This window comes from Calliphora vicina, chromosome 3 (assembly GCF_958450345.1).
Source record: "Calliphora vicina chromosome 3, idCalVici1.1, whole genome shotgun sequence".
NCBI classification, from domain to species: domain Eukaryota; kingdom Metazoa; phylum Arthropoda; class Insecta; order Diptera; family Calliphoridae; genus Calliphora; species Calliphora vicina.
Window position 1 is genome coordinate 23,633,322 of NC_088782.1, and position 16,889 is coordinate 23,650,210.

Sequence of the window (16,889 nt, forward strand, 5' to 3'; positions counted from 1 at the left end):
CATTTCTTGAGGTTTCGGTAATCAGTTGGTTTAAGATGAGTAGCTGATTGGGCTTCTGCATCCGATCTTGGAACTGGGACTGACAGCATGTCCTCCAGTCGGACTGGTTTAGAAGCCTTACATCACGTTTATATAGCGAGACGCTTGCTACAAGATCCGACGCCCGCTTTCAGCCGCATCTAACATGAGGGACAGTCGCTGATAGTTATTGGCTTGACGTTCCAAGTATCGTAGGGACTAAGAACTTGCTAGGAATCCGGTTCCACCCGGAAACTCTACAATATTTAGGTAGTGGAATGTGCATTGCTCAATCCATACCCGACGACTGCCAGCATGGCCTCCAAGGGGGCTGGCTTAGAAGCCTTACATCATGTTTATATAACGAGCCGCTTGTTACAAGATCCGACGCCCGCTTCCAACCTCATCTGAAATGAGGGACAGTCGCTGATAGTTGTTGGCTATAGGTTATTTGAAGGCGCCAATCACTCGCCTTGACGTTCCATGTATCGTAGGTACTTAGAACATGCTAGGAGTCCGGCGCCAACCGGAAACCTTTTGAAACTCTCCACTCAGAACCGCTGATTGTCCGCGACTGGCATGGCAGCTGCTCCGCATATCTACGGAACTTTCCACTAACCACAACCTGTGGAAGCATCCGAAAGCATTCAGCTATGCTTCTTTAGGTCGTGGAATGTGCATTGCTCAATCCATACCCGACGACTGCCAGCACGGCCTCCAAGCGGGCTGGCTTAGAAGCCTTATATCACGTTTATATAGCGAGTCGCTTGTTACAAGATCCTACGTCCACTTCCAGCCGCATCTAACACGAGGGACAGTCGCTGATAGTTGTTGGCTATTGGTTATTTGAAGGCGCCAATCACTCGCCTTGATGCTCCAAGTATCGTAGGCACTCAAAACTTGCTAAAAGTCCGGTTCCACCCTAAAAACCTTCTAAAAACTCTCCACTCTGAATCCGTGACTGGAATGGCAGCTGCTCCGTTAAAAACTTAAACTTGTCTACGGAACTTTCCACTATCCACAACCTGTGGACGCGTCCGGTAGGTCGTGGAATGTGCATATCTCAATCCATTCCCGACAATGCTTCCCACTTTCAGACCTTGAGACTCCGTACGCCTAAAGTCTTTAAATTCCAAATTCAAAACATAAACTCAACTACTCCTCTGATATAGGAAAGTTTGTCTATGAACTACAATGAATTGAAAAATTTACAGTTGACAAAGAATTTTCTGAACGATCTAAACGATTCAGAAGATTAATATTAAAAAAGGTGATTGAAGCTCACTATCAAACCTCATCAAACTACTAAACTCGCAAAATTTATAGCCAATATAATGAGGAGTTACATTTAAAAACAACACTCATCAGTTTTAACACTAATGTTCTTGTTCACGATTTTGTTTTAATTTTTATTTATTTTTTTTTTTTAATTTCCGCATGTTCCTGTTTTATATCATGTCGGCGCAATTGGTTGAATGTGCATTTCGTGTTTAGATTTCTTAACACTTATATTCCTCATTAAATGTTTAATTTAACATGCTGAGCATTAATGTCTCTGTCCAAGCTAACATTAATGCTAAAATTTATTAAGAATCATACGAAAACAGACAGACGACCACAATAAACCCAAGATTTACTAGCTTTAGTATGTCTGGCATAAAGAAATAAAAAAACCTCTGATCATGTTAAAAGAAGGTTAAAAATTTAAACACGTTTGAACAAGTTTTTTTTTCATTTCATTTCCAGATTTTCTAAATTTAGTAATTCCGACTTGAACTTATGCGACACTGACACATCATGATCATCATGACAATCGTCAACTTGGTTGATTGACGGGGTGTAGTAAAAAAGTATAAAGTATGGAGGAAAAATCCCGCGCCTATAATTCAATTCAAAAGCCATAAGAGTTTTACAAAAGTCAAACAACAATATGGCAACAGCAGCAAAAACAACAAAAGAGTCTCTTCTATTGACAGCTGCTTAAATGTCAACAAACAATGTGGAGAAGTGCAATTGCATGCAAACATTTTTTTTCTTTACAACATATTGCTAACTGCAGGCAGGCAACGCTAACGTATAACACGGGCAAATAGTTAGCGAGAGCTTAGTGTAGTGGCTCTATTGCCAATATTATTAATCGTAAAAAACGCTAAACAACAACAACAACTACTACTGCTGCAAAAGATATAACACAACAACACCAACTGCAATAACAACAAAAAAACCATTCAAGTCATACTTTATGTCTAGACATGAAATAACAGTAGTGCATACAACAATACAAAGACATAAACATATGAACACCATCACACAGAAGGTGGCCAGTGTGAAGAGGACAAGGATGATATTGGATGAAGATAGCAAACTAGAATAGTACTACCATGTGGCTGTGATTCTTTTGGAAAAAGAATCACAAATCCTGTTATTCACTGGCAATTGGAATATTCCAAAATTCCGCAATTTGTGCAGTAATGCGGAAAGAAGAAAAACTTTTTGACAGCTGACAGTTTAGGGTTAATAAAAATTCCGATATGGTGTTGGCCAATCGGAGATTGAAAGTACGAGAGATTGTGGAAGCCATAGTGATCTCACATGGTGCAGTGGTTTCAATTTTGAATTATCGCTTGGTTATGAGAATGAGCAAGATGGCTGCAGCGGTTGCTCAAAATCGGGTGTACAAAGGGGTTTACACATATGCAGTTTCCATGGCAAAAATCCATGAATTAGGCTACGAAATAGGGAGCATTTCGTAGCCTAATTCATTCTGCCCTATTCTCCGGATTTAGCACCGAGTTTCTCGTGTTTTCAAACCTGAAGAAATGTCTCGGCGAAAAGACAGTTGACTACATCTCACAAAAAATACCTATTTTGATGACCTCTATAAAAAAAAATAAAAAGAATTGCAAAAATAAAATAATTTTTTATCCGAAAATCTGTGTTTCATTCAAAAAGGCACGGACTTTTTGACATTCTCTCGTATGTTCGTCTTTCCGCATTGTAATTTCTACAATATTAATTTGCTATAAACTTTCGTCATCTTCTAGGAATTTGATGACCGCTTTACTGTCAGTAAAAATAAGGATATTCAAAGAAGCAATCTCAGATTAGGCTGATCCAAACTAATACCACATCCAACAACTCCTTTTGATTTTGAGACGTCTGCGTGAAAAAATAGGTTCTTTTCAAGTTAGAACTTAGTTTTTATTTTACTTATTAAGCTCTTTCTAGTGTATTGTACTTAACAAGATGGATTTCTATAGGATCTACTTGAAGACTTCAAAAATTCCTGTCTCTGATCATGGAAAGAGAGGATCCTAAAGTACTATTACGGTCATTTTGAGAATTCCAAATAAAAAATTGCCATCAGTATCCCACTTTTCATATTATGAAGAGGGATTCGCAGAATAAAGAGCACATAAATGTTACTGAACATTCTGAACATCTGAATTGTTTGCTGGCAAAGGAGATCTAAACATTTATTTAACATTTAGTGATTCCTTACTCAGTTTCCATGGGTATTAAGATTCAGAAGATTCTAAAAAAAAACAAGTAAGAGAGCTATATTCGGCAGTGCTGAATCTTATATACCCTTCACCAAATTATACTTCAAAATACAAATTTTAAATATTTTTAGGTAAACAAAAATTTTTTTTTTTCCAAAGTTGTTTTTTTCATTTTTTGGAAAAAATTTTTCGAATTATTTAAAATTTTTTTTTAAAAATTTTAAAAAAATTTGTTGGCTTTTTAAATTTTTTTTTTTTTGGTGAAAAAATTCGGGTTAAAAATATTTTTCCCGATTTTGACCCATTCTCCTGGTTTTTTCCTCATATCTCAGCCATTTGTGAACCGATTTTGCTGTTTTTAAATAGAAAACTTCTATTTAATTATTAAAGATTTGGATCCCGAAGATATCTAGGGTCTTCAGAAAATTGATTTCAACAGACAGACAGACGGACATGGCTTAATCGACTCCGCTATCTATAAGAATCCAAAATATATACTTTATAGGGTTGGAAAATTATATTGTGGAAAACTTATCTCACGAAGGTGAAGGGTATAAAAATTGAGTTTTCGCTTTTCTTTAAAAATATACAAGATTGGTCACAGCACTCTTACTCATTATATAAATAAAAAATAACTCATACGACCTCTGAATCATATAAGTCTTACCTACATATATTAAATGCTTTCAAAATATTCAATTAATGACAGATTTTTAGTGCAATTCAAATCTTTAGTAACCAGTTTTAATTGCTGAACAAATTATTTACTAATTGAAGTAATATGTTTTTGTTTTATTTATATCCCCTCGAACTTGGCCACAACCTGTAGCATCTTATTTATTATGTTTATTATTAAAGCGTGTGAAAATGTTGGTAGTCGTGTGCAATATATACAACAAAACCATAGTGTGGACTTTTTCTTTCCAGACCATTTTTTTTGTTCACAAAAGTTCAATTCCATAATAGTAGTCACTCAATTGGTTATTACAAAACCGGACATACTATGCAAACTCTCGACAAGCACTTGCACAATTACAAACACACTTGCACTAACTTGCACTAACAGACAAACACACACTAGCCCAAGTATCTTAAACAATTGCATGCTAAAGTGCAAGTGTAAATGACAGCGTTCTTTGTATTCTACAAGTATCGTATAGTGGTCATTGACAAACAACAGCTGCTTGTCCAACGACGACAAGCAAATGCAAACAACAATATGCAATATTTGTATCCTTTTCGTCTGCCACACACTTTTTTTACTTACACACAATTGTTGTGTTTTTTTTTTAGCCATAAAGAGTTTTTCTTATAGTGTCACTCAGTCAGTCAGTCTACATCTACATGTCACTGTCAAACTGGACACTTTTTTGCAACATGTTCAACATTGCATGTCAACAATTGCACACTTAAAAGTCACATTTAAACACTCTCCCCCAAAAACGTGTCCATACACCATCATAGTCTTTCTGCTTTCCTTCCTTCTTCTTTGTATTCACAACTGCACTTTGGCGTATACCATTCCATAACATACCATATCATGTGGCCAAATGGAATTGCATTCGTGTTGTTGCTTAAAATTCAATGACCATCATCGAAAGATCTATCTATATTTAAATGTATTAAATAAATAATAAAACAATGTGTGTATGTAAGTTTGTTGATTGTCTGTACAGCCATGTTGGAAAAGGTTATGGATTAGGAGGAAATTTAAACAGGAAATTAATAAATAGTAGGTCCTCTTATTGCCATAGCATTTGTTGACCTCCTGTAACTTAAAAACATCTAAAAACACACTGACTTTATCTAATCCAAAAACAGTTATAAGGAAAGCTTGGCGGCAACAGTTTTGTCTTTTCGAGCAAGATCATGAAGCACATTATCGTGATGCCATTGGGATTAGAAAACCCACAGGATTGTCAAAAAACAAATGCATCCACAACGTGTGTTTAGTGAGTATTTTGGGATAGGAGCATTGGATTCTACTATTTTGAAAATAGTGCTGGCTATGCAGTGACTGTGGCTGCTGATCGATATCCCGACATGATAACAGAGTTGTTTCTGCCTAAATTGGATGATATTGATGTAGATTACAGTGAATTCAACAAGACATTGCCACGTGACATAAAGCTCGTAAAACACTTCAATGAGACATTTTCTGGTAGTGCATTTTTTCGATTCAGTGATCAGATAGATCACGTGTTATTTAACACCATTGGATTTATTTTTATGGTTGAACAAATCAGTCAAGTTTCACTTAATCTAAAGATACACAATAAAGGGATGGGAACTGACACAGAACAAGCTCTATAATAGGGATCTGTTCTAGTTCCAACTATGTATACCACTTTAACATGGCGTTGGCCCATAAGGTAAATTTATATCATTTGGAGAACGGTCTAATTTAGATATTAGATACAAAATTGGAATAAAATTAATTTAAAATTAATAGCCATCTATCAAGGAAACTTACAAAGAAATTCCCAAATTGTCGAGTTTCTAAACAAAAGAATTCCTGATCAAATTGGGTAGGAAAATACCAAAATGGCAACGCTGTTTGTGTGGACTTTGAGAGATGAAATTTTCTCCAAAAATTTCTTGTAGATCAAAGTTTGGCATTGAAAATGGACAAGATCGGTCAAGTAAAACCTGAGTTATAGACCAAAGTGTAAGACAAATCCCCAAAACATTGATATTTTTTCTCTGTTGAAAATGGTTAGAATCGGCCCGTGATTTCACCCAGCCCGCTACAAAATTTCTTCCCATAAATGCTTATAGAACATCAGTATCCATACAAAATTCTTCATGTAATTCTTTCATGTAAAAATAAATTTCAAAACTTTTTTTGGAACGATCAATATTTTACCCATATAAAGTTCATCTTCGAATATCACTTAAATTCGACATAAATAAACCGAATATATATAAAAATCGCCGTTCCAAATGTTATGCGGATCGGCCCATAATTGGTAATAGCCCCCACATAACTTACACTTCCTAAAATCACTAAAATACGCATAAATCTTATATAAATATAATTAGCAGGTTAAAATTCGATATAGAAATCGTCGTGCCAAAGGACCACTTTCGAAAAACACATTAATATATAAATATCGATAAATGTGAATATCGGTATATATTTGATAATATCCCCCATCTTAGGTCCCCTTCTAAAAATCACTTAAATACGAATAAATCTATTATAAATATCGTTACCAGGTCGACATCAATAATACCCAAAAATCTCCGTATGCAATTTGTGACGATCAGTCCATAATTGGTCATAGCTCCCACATAAGAACCATTCCAAGAATAACTTTATTCTAAGGCGGTGAAATTTTCCCGAAAATATTATTTGTTGATCAGGAATATTTCAGAACAAAAGTCCGTCGGATGTTTGAAATACGAGGAGACCTAGAAAACCACGATTGGCTAATAGATAACTTATGTATTGGTATGACATAAAAATGCGGGATTTACAATAAATGGCGTATCTTTTGAATGCGGTTTTTGTTTTTAATTTGTACATATCTGTCATTTATTCTCCTACTTATTGAACATTATAAAGTAAGCAACGATGTTTTTTTTGCTTCGAAAATGTCGAATATTTGTGCCAACAATGCGTCATATGCGGGAAGTTTTGCTTTACTTCTTTAATAAAAACAAGTAAGAGAGCTATATTTGGCTGTGCCGATTCTTATATACCCTTCAACAAATTATACTTCAAAATACAAACAACAAATTTTTTTTTTCCAAAGTTGTTTTTTTAATTTTTTGGAAAAAAATTTGTTCGAATTGCTTTTAAATTATTAAATTTAAAAAAGTTTTTTGTTTTTTAATTTTTTTTTTGGTGAAAAAAAATTCAACTTGAAAAATATTTTTTCCGATTTTGACCCATCGTAGGCCCAACTTACTTATGGTCTTATATACGTCGTTGCAAAGGTCTTTGAAATACATATAAATCATTAGATATTCATATTGTCTATATTAATGACTTAGTAATCCAGATATAGGTCAAAAATATAGGTTGTCCTGGTTTTTTCCTCATATCTCAGCCATTTGTGGACCGATTTTGCTGATTTTAAATAGGAAACTTCTAGAAAGCATGTCTGGCAGAATTATTGAAGTTTTGGATCCCGAAGATATCTGGGGTCTTTAGAAAATTGATTTCAACAGACAGACGGACATGGCTTAATCGACTCCGCTATCTACAAGGATCCAGAATGTATATACTTTATAGGGTCGGAAAATTATAGTGTGGAAATTATAAACGGAATGACAAATTTATATATACCCTTCTCAAGAAGGTGAAGGGTATAAAAAGAAGTAAATATTGCTCTCCAAAGCGTATGGTAAATGTGTTACATCGGTTTCAACGTGCGAGAGATGATTTGTTCGGTTCAGAAGTGGTGGTTCAGAAGTCATCCTAAAATGTTTGAGGACCAAAAATTCCTGTCATTACTCCATGAAGATTGTTGTCAAACTCAACAAGAGCTTGAAAAATCATTGGGTGCTATTTGGCTCGGAATCCATATGTTGCCAGAAAGATGGGAAAAGGTCATAGCTAACAATGCTCAATACTTTGAATAAATTTATAAAGTATTATTATATTAGGGATATAACTATTGGCATTTTTTTCAAATATGCAAATTGGCATAGCATAGTCGAATAGAGCATTAAAAAATTGTGTAACAGAATTTATTCAAACTCTGAATGATTAAATTTGTGTTAATTCAAATTGAGTTAACATTTTTTTTCTTGATTCAGAAAAAAAGTCTTAAGCCTTTTTGTAATAGATTTCAATTGAAGACAAATTTAATCATTTAATACATTTTTGAAGCTATTTGAAGAAATTAGAATGATTCAATAAGATATAAATTCTATAAATAATGAATTCTTTTTTTGAATTTTCATACGAAAAACCCCAAATAAATAATAATAATAAGCGGTCTATTATATTGTTACGTAATTGTACTCGAATTCGATATTACGCGAACTCAAATTATATAACGCGGCAACAAACAACAACAAACGAAAAAAAAACACAAGCGAATAACAGATTTCTTTTTTGAAAACTTCGTTAATTTTTATAAATTTTTTGTTATGTTTATGTATTGGAGTATTTTGTTTTTTTAATTGGCATTTTTTCCTTAATTTTCGATAAGAAACATTTTTTTTTAGTTGAGTTTTTTTTTACTTTACTTTTGTTTTAAGTATGTTTTTAAAAGTACAAATAAAATAAGTTTACTTAAAGTATATATCGTTGCCTTAAATGCAAACCGACGTAACTACATTTTTATTGTTTTTGCAGGATACGTTATAAAATAATAATAATAATAGAGTATACTTGGCAATTGTTCAATCAATCAAAAACTCGATTTTGAATTTTTGTATTGTTGTTGTTGTAGCAGCAGTGTTTGCTGAGTTGACAGCCCTTAGCCGAGTGAACTCGGGTCATTCCAGTGCGTAGAACCAGCTGTCGTGGGAATGTTTTTTTTTGTGTAGTTACTTCCGCTTTCATTTAAGGTGACGATATGTATGTACACAGTGTTTTCTATTTAACTCGATTTTTAGGTCCCAATTTCTTTTTTGTTATGTGATTGATGTATTGTTTTATGATAAAAAACCTGATTCAGGTAGAAAGAATGCTCCACATGATGTTTCTAAAGCCAATAAATAGAAACCATTTTCAAAATAGCTCCCAACATATGCGGTAGGATGGCAGTCCGGTTAGCTGAGTACTCGAACTATTTGGTATGAAAAGTTAAAGCCAATGCTAGTTTAAAAGCATACAAGGCTCAAAAATTTCCTGACAGGAACTCTGCTAAAAATTTAGAGGCCAAGGACCGAGCACTTTTTCTACAAAACTTCAGTTTTTCCCCTAGTAAACATTATACGATTGACACTAGTTTTCAGAGTCCGAGCAGCACTTATCGTAATTGGGGTTTTCCATTTATAATGCAATTTCCCCACTGTGCATTTGCTTTTAAATACTTTTACTTAACTACGCGCGTATTATCTACAAGCCCCTTTTAACAATGCTTAACTAATATAAATATAGACTATTGTGTAGATTAAAGAAATCTGAGTAAAAATTCAACGTAATCTTAAGCATTTTATTGTGATGAATACAACAGAAGGAAGTATGTACACGAAATAATTTTATCACAAATACTTACATATGTCAAAAATTAAACAAAATTATGGAATAAAAATGATATCGAAGGCTTATATCAGTTGCGCCTAAGCACAGCTTTGAAAGCTCATTTTTTAACCCTCCGACGGTTGAGTACCTTATACGAAGTACAAGGTACAATAGAAACTAAACTATTGGTCGGATCGCTTTGATTTTTTTTAAACGATTCTAAATAAAATTTCCTTGGAATACATGTGGAAGGCGGGTATAGTTCCCATGGACCATCAAGGAGTAATTTCAGTTTAAAAATGAAAAAGGAGGGTTAAAGTACAAATTACATAACGTAACATTGACTAATCGTTATTTGTTTGTCAAATAAACAACAAGCATTAATGCTTGAATGCTTGTGGTACCCTTGTCGGTGTGAAAGCACAAAAGCTCTTTTGTAAAAGCTCGCACATTATGCCAATGAGCTGGACGTAACTGGCTTATATTCAAAAAGCTACTCTATTTTTACTACAAATAGCCTTTATTGAATACATTTAATGTTAATCTTCATAATTATTACTTTGTGTACATACTTTAAGTATGTCATAAATTTATTTTTATACAAATGTGAATCAATCTTCTCGACAATATAAAGTTTATTTTGATAAAAAAAAACTGAGCAGTATTTTGCAGTAAAGATAAACAAAGATCAGTCTCATTTAAAGATTTTCGAAGTAAAGATAAACATTTTTTTTTTAAATAATTTCTAACTTAAGTAAAAAACAAATTAATGTAAAAAAATATAGATAAAATGTGGCTAAATAACTTAAAAGAATTGTGTATTTATAAATCACGTTACGTTAATATTATAACACGTAACACCAAAAATGACTTAAACGATTTGTCAGAAATGAAAGAACACAAATTTGCTTTAAATCATAAAGAATGTGAGATGTTTTTAAAACTCAAATGTCATGATATAGAAATTTTGAAAGTACAGGGCGATATTAAAGATGACTGTTTAAATGTGGAGTACTTTAAATTAAAAATTAATGCCTTAAGTAACTTAAATAAATTAATTTACTTTCAAATGGCAGTAACCAATGAGGATCTGCAAGTGCTAAGCCAAAATTGTAAACAACTAAGCAGCCTACATTTGATTAAATGTTTTTGTGAAGATTTTCAATGGCTTCAACCGGGTGTTAATATAAATATTGATAATTTAGGTCATATAAAACAACTGCAAGAACTTACATTTGAACCGGAAAAGCCGCCCGGCACAGTAAAGAAACTTAAGTTCAAATATCTGAAACATATTTTAGATAATGTTAAACAGTTGTCTAAATTAAATTTAAACAACTTCACCATAGTTTGCCAGGACCATGAGCAAACCAACAAATCATATATAGCCGATATGATTTGGCAATTGGAAGCTTTAAATATAGGCCTGATAAATTTTGATTTTTGGTGCACTTTTACCGGCTTATTAAAATGCTGCCCTCAATTGCGTGAGCTGACCATACATGCCAGTGACAGTAAAATAGCAATAAATGTCAAAGTTATGGATATCTTAAGCAAATGCTGTAAAAATTTACAAATCTTATGTTTGGAACGTTGTGAAATAAATGTGGAGGATTTTTTGTCTTTAAAGGGATTGCAAGAATTGTCTTTGATCTCCTGCACTGGTCTGACATTTAATAATTTGCAACAAATTTTGGGTGGCCTTAATCTCAAAATCTTTAAACTGATCAACACTCCAGTCAATGACATTAACAATTACATTTATTTAGCACCCAGTTTACACTCCATAACAATTGATAGCATTAATTGTGCAGTTATATCGGAAATATTTCAAAACTCTTTAAACAATTTTGCCAATCTACATACCCTTAACTGGCATAAAGGTGATATACATCATAATTGGCTAAGAGATAAATGTCCTCAATTGCAGCAATTACTTGTACCAAATCCCTATCTGCTGCCTCGCTTTATTTGTCGCCTGAAGTCTTTAAAAGAATTGACATTTACTTCGGGCACCGGATTAACCTGGAGTATTTTAAGGCTGCTTGTTTCTAATCTCAAATTGAAACGTTTAAACATTTACACTGATAATATTGTTATGGAAGATAAGAGAATTTGTCAGGACTCTTTTAGAGAGCCGACCACTTTGGAGTTCATAGAAATACCCTTTGAAATATTTTTAATGGGTTTGAAATTTTGGCTGGATATTTTGGATGTCAATGAGCATTTGGTTTTTGTGATTTATGGCAAAGCCGAAGATATTTTAAATGTTAGATTATTGTGTTTAGTACTGGCTGTGGATTGTGTAAGAAAACGTTGGGAGCGCATACAAATTTGCGGTTTTAAATTGGGTAAGATTTATTAAATTAAGAATTTCTATATAAAGCTATGATTGTTTTATTTTTGAATAACTGCAGATCTTGTATTTTATCTATATACTAGATGACCGCACCGGCTTCGCCCGGTAGCTATTAAATTAACTAATGTTAGTTCCTCAAGTTTCTCCAAAAAATGTCTCTTATTAAGAAAAGTGAGAAGTGAAAATGAGGCAAATCGCTCCAGCCGTTCTCACGTGATGCCATTACATACATGGACCATTTAATTTTTGTATATATAGAAAGATATTAGAGTGTCCCTTAGAATTAAATTTTTTGAAATGTTGAAACGGTACGCGCTTAAAACTTTCGAAATGACCTAAAATACCACCAAAATTTTTTTTAGCTTGTTCTAAGAGAGGAAGCCTGTGCCGACTTTCGATTTAGTTTTGAGGTGCATTTACAAGGGGTAAAAATGCATTTTTTTCAGTTTTTTTTTTAAATGTTATATTTTTCTTAAGTTTCATTAAAATCGGCCCAAAAATATATAACATTTCGCTATATTTGCATTAGAAATTCCAAATATTGAAACATTTTACCTTTGACCTTCACGATTTAAGGGTTAACGTTTTACAATTTTAGGAACACTTTCAGACTATATTTAAAATTACCTGGACTATAATATTCTTAACAGATTTTAATTAAAATTAATAACAGTAAGGAAATTCGGCTCATTCGCCAAAATATGGGCAAAAAATAATTCGTTTTTCTCGAAAATCGAAAAATTTAAATCGCAGGTACGGAAAAACTGTAAGAGGTATTGACATAATTATACCCTTCACCTTCGTGAGAAGGGTATATATAAAGTATATATATTCTGGATCCTTATAGATAGCGGAGTCGATTAAGCCATGTCCGTCTGTCTGTCTGTCCGTCTGTTGAAATCAATTTTCTGAAGACCCCAGATATCTTCTGGATCCAAATCTTCAATAATTCTGTCATGCTTTCGAGAAGTTTGCTATTTAAAATCAGCAAAATCGGTCCATAAATAACGGAGATATGAGCAAAAAACCGGGACAACCTCGATTTTTGATCTATATATGGATTACTAAGTTATTAATATAGACAATATGGATATCTAATGATAGATATTTCAAAGTCCATTGCAACGATGTAGATAAGGCTATAGTAAGTTGGACCTACAATGGGTCAAAATCGGGAAAAATATTTTTTAACCCGAATTTTTTTTCATCAAAAAATTTGTTTGTCATAAATTTTTTTAAAAAAAAAAAATTTAATTTTTTTTTTAAAAATTTGGAAAAAAAACTTTTTTTAAAAAAAAATTAAAAAAAAATTTTGAAAAACAATTTAAAAAAAAATTAAATTTTGTTTACCTAAAAATATTTAAAAAATTTATTTTAAAGTATAATTTGGTGAAGGGTATATACAGTATTGGCCATAACTAAAGCAGCCCCGCAATGAATTTTTTCATATGGTATTTTTCTGTATAAAATCAAAGTTTTAAATATCTATTATGTATTATTTTCATTTGTTAATATGTTTAGTATTGATAAACAAATACTTTCAAAGTTAACCTTTCTATAAGAGGTAACTTAAAATTAAAAAATATTTTAAGGTAGAAAATGAAACGGGCAAAACTAAAGCACCCCTTCAAGGATATACTATAAAAAAAATTTTAATTAATTTTTTGTTGCAAATCCTTTGTTTTGGATGGCACAAGAACATCTCTTGGCATAGAAGATATTATGTTTTTATGGCGTTTTTCGATATTCCTTCCCAGGCATGAAATAAATCGTGAAAATTTCTGATCCTTATTTCAGGAATTTTCGCTATTTATTTTCATATTAACAATGTGCCACAAGTTCTCAATAGGATTGAGATCGGGAGATTGACCAGGCCAATGAAGAACATGAATCTTATTGCTCTGTAGCCAAGTTTTACAAACTTTGGAGGGGTGCTTAGGATCGTTATCCTGTTGGAAGCTCCCAAAAATTGGCATCTCTTCACTGGCATAAGGCAACATTACAGCTTTCAATACATCACGGTACATGAACCGATCCATAATCCCATAAATTTTATGATTTGGCCCAAATCCTTGACCAGAAAAGCAACCCCAGACCATTACATTGCCACCTCCATGTTTAATTGTTCCTTTGCAATACTTAGGATTCAGTCTTTCTCCTTTTGGTCTGCCTACACGCCTTATTCCAGCGGAACTTTTTAGGTTGTATTTGGATTCGTCAGGGAACAGTACTGTCTTTCATTTTTGGACACTCCAGTCGATGTGGGCTTTGGCAAATTTCAGTCTAGCTTTCTTGTTCTTAAGTGATAGAAATGTTTTTTTTTGCTGATCGTCAGCTGAATAATCGGGCATAATCGCATAATCTAAAACTTGTTCGTACTTGAATAGCTGATGCTGTGGGATCTTTTTGTATTGCTCTTTTGATCAAGGAATCATAATATCGTTTTTTTTTTCGCGAACGACCTCCAGAATGCTCCGGTGATATGCGACCAGTCTTAAAAAATTTGTTTGAATATTTTTTACTCAATTCATGTAGTGATAACCCCATCTTCCAGACTTCAATAACTTTAATTTTAAATTCACTGGAGTACTTGTTCCTTGTCATTGTTTTTTTCACAATAAACTGTATAAAACTTAAATTTTGCACATTACGTCTTCCTTTATTTTTATCTTTTGGAATTTTTAAGTCCATTAATTGTGATTCCCGATAACTCACATTGCAAATATACACTACCGAGTAAAATTTTTAAACATCTTATAAGAGGGTGCTTTTGTTTTGTCCGTTGCGTTTTGAGTTTTTATATGATTTATCATTTTAAATTAATTTTTAATAAAATTATCTTATACTAAATGAATATTAAATGAACATTAACAATTATTTAATAAAATATATGCAAAATACATCCCAAAAAAGCCGTTTTTATCAAAAAAATTATGATTTGAAAAAATCCATTGAGGGGGTGCTTTAGTTATGGCCAATACTGTAAGATTCGGCACAGCCGAATATAGATCTCTTACTTGTTTTTTCATATTTTTATTCCCTATTATGATCTCAATAAATCCCAACGTGATGATGAAATAATTCTGAAATTTGTTTAACAAAATTTTTAAAAATTTGAAAATGGAGATTCGAAACAGCCGTTAATTTTTCTCGAAATATGTTAATTTTTTTCCTAAATTTTTTGTTCAAGTGGCCTGACACAACTTAATGATCTGGCGAATTTGTAATAACTTTAACATTTTTTAACCAAATTTTGTCATTTATATCTCATTACAACGGTAATTACGTACACATTTCGATTATTTTGCATTCAATTGCAAAAGTATTTATTTAGTAGCAAAATTTTTACAAAAACTGAAAAATTTGCATTTTTTTTCGAATTTTGGCGATAATACAGTTTTCGTTCCATTTTGACTCAAAGGAGATACAGGGTTAATTTCCCAATTTTTTTTTAATCAATAAAAATAAATCTACATATTTCTAGAAAACAATGCACAAATTTAACGAGTTTCACCTATTTATTCCATATAAATAGTAAGATTTTGCATATATCTGAACTTTGACCTCGATGCGCGTCCAGAAATCGTTGTTCGATTTGGCTCACATTTTCAGCATTTAACTTTTAGGCCTAGTGTCACAATATTCCACCCGGCACTCTTAAAAATTTTCAATACAACTGATTGTCACTCTAGTGGACATATACTCCCTTATCGCGAATCAATATTTCACATTTCCCTTTTCCCATTTTCGTTCATCATTTCCCATTTTCGTTCATCAACGTTGTTCACTTGAAAAAATTCTCCATGTTGTAGAAATTCTAGATATAATTTTGCAAACAATAAGCAGCTGCTACGAACAAAATTAACTATTGTGAATGAAAAGTTCATAGAATAACGATAGCAATTTTCCCTTCGAGGGAAATGGATATTTCACATGATATTGCCGATAGGGGTGAAGCGTAAACGAGTTAACATTATCCAATTGTATTAAAATTTTCAGCGTTATATCATTTGTCATATCAAGTGTCATATTGATTAATTTGTCCTAAATTTTCCAACCGATTTTTGATTTGACAATTCTGTTAAAACTAAATATTAGAACTGTTTGACATTCCCAGATTTGTCTGAAATTTCCAGTGAAGCAGTAATTTATAATTTAAAGCCCGAATTAAATTTCTAATCAATACAATTAATAAATTTCATTTAAAATTGATTAATTCTTTCTCTTTTTTTTTTCTTTTCAGATCTCCATAACTTTGATAACAACACCATTTTAAGGGAAATTGTACAATTGCATATAAATACGAACCATTATAAAACGAAAAAACTACCTTTTACTTTAGAATTGTAACTAACTAGATTTTATGAATTTAACTTAAAATATAAATATTACACATACATTTTCTAAGAATTTATTATTTACTTATTTCCTAGATTGTGTTAACTTTTCAAAATTAAATTTGACAAATATTTGACATAAATTAAATTAAAAATAAAATGAAAATTGTTTTGTGACATTATCTCGTGATTGCAATTGTTGAAAATATACAAACAAAAATTTAATAAAAACATGTCCAAGAACCCACTTGATTTAGAAATCATAAATAAAATTTTAAATTTTTTGAAAAAATTTACATATTGTACAACAATTATCAACTATGTATGTATATTAACAAAAAAAAGAAAATGTTGGTCGGCATAAGTAGGCTACTGCTTAATAAGAATCTATGAAAATTCCACATAATAGGTAAAATGTTTTTTTTTAATACTATTTGTCCTTTACAATCATTTATTAGTAAAATATAGCAATTTCCAACCGAACAAACAAAATTACTAGTTACTTCCCTAATCCAAAGTTATACAGC

The 16,889-nt window shown here is 32.2% G+C and overlaps 1 pseudogene; it reads left to right on the forward strand.

Annotated features, from left to right (window-relative positions):
• Positions 1–2,079: 2,079 nt before the first annotated feature.
• LOC135955351 (uncharacterized) lies at positions 2,080–16,532 on the forward strand (annotated as a pseudogene).
• Positions 16,533–16,889: the final 357 nt, after the last annotated feature.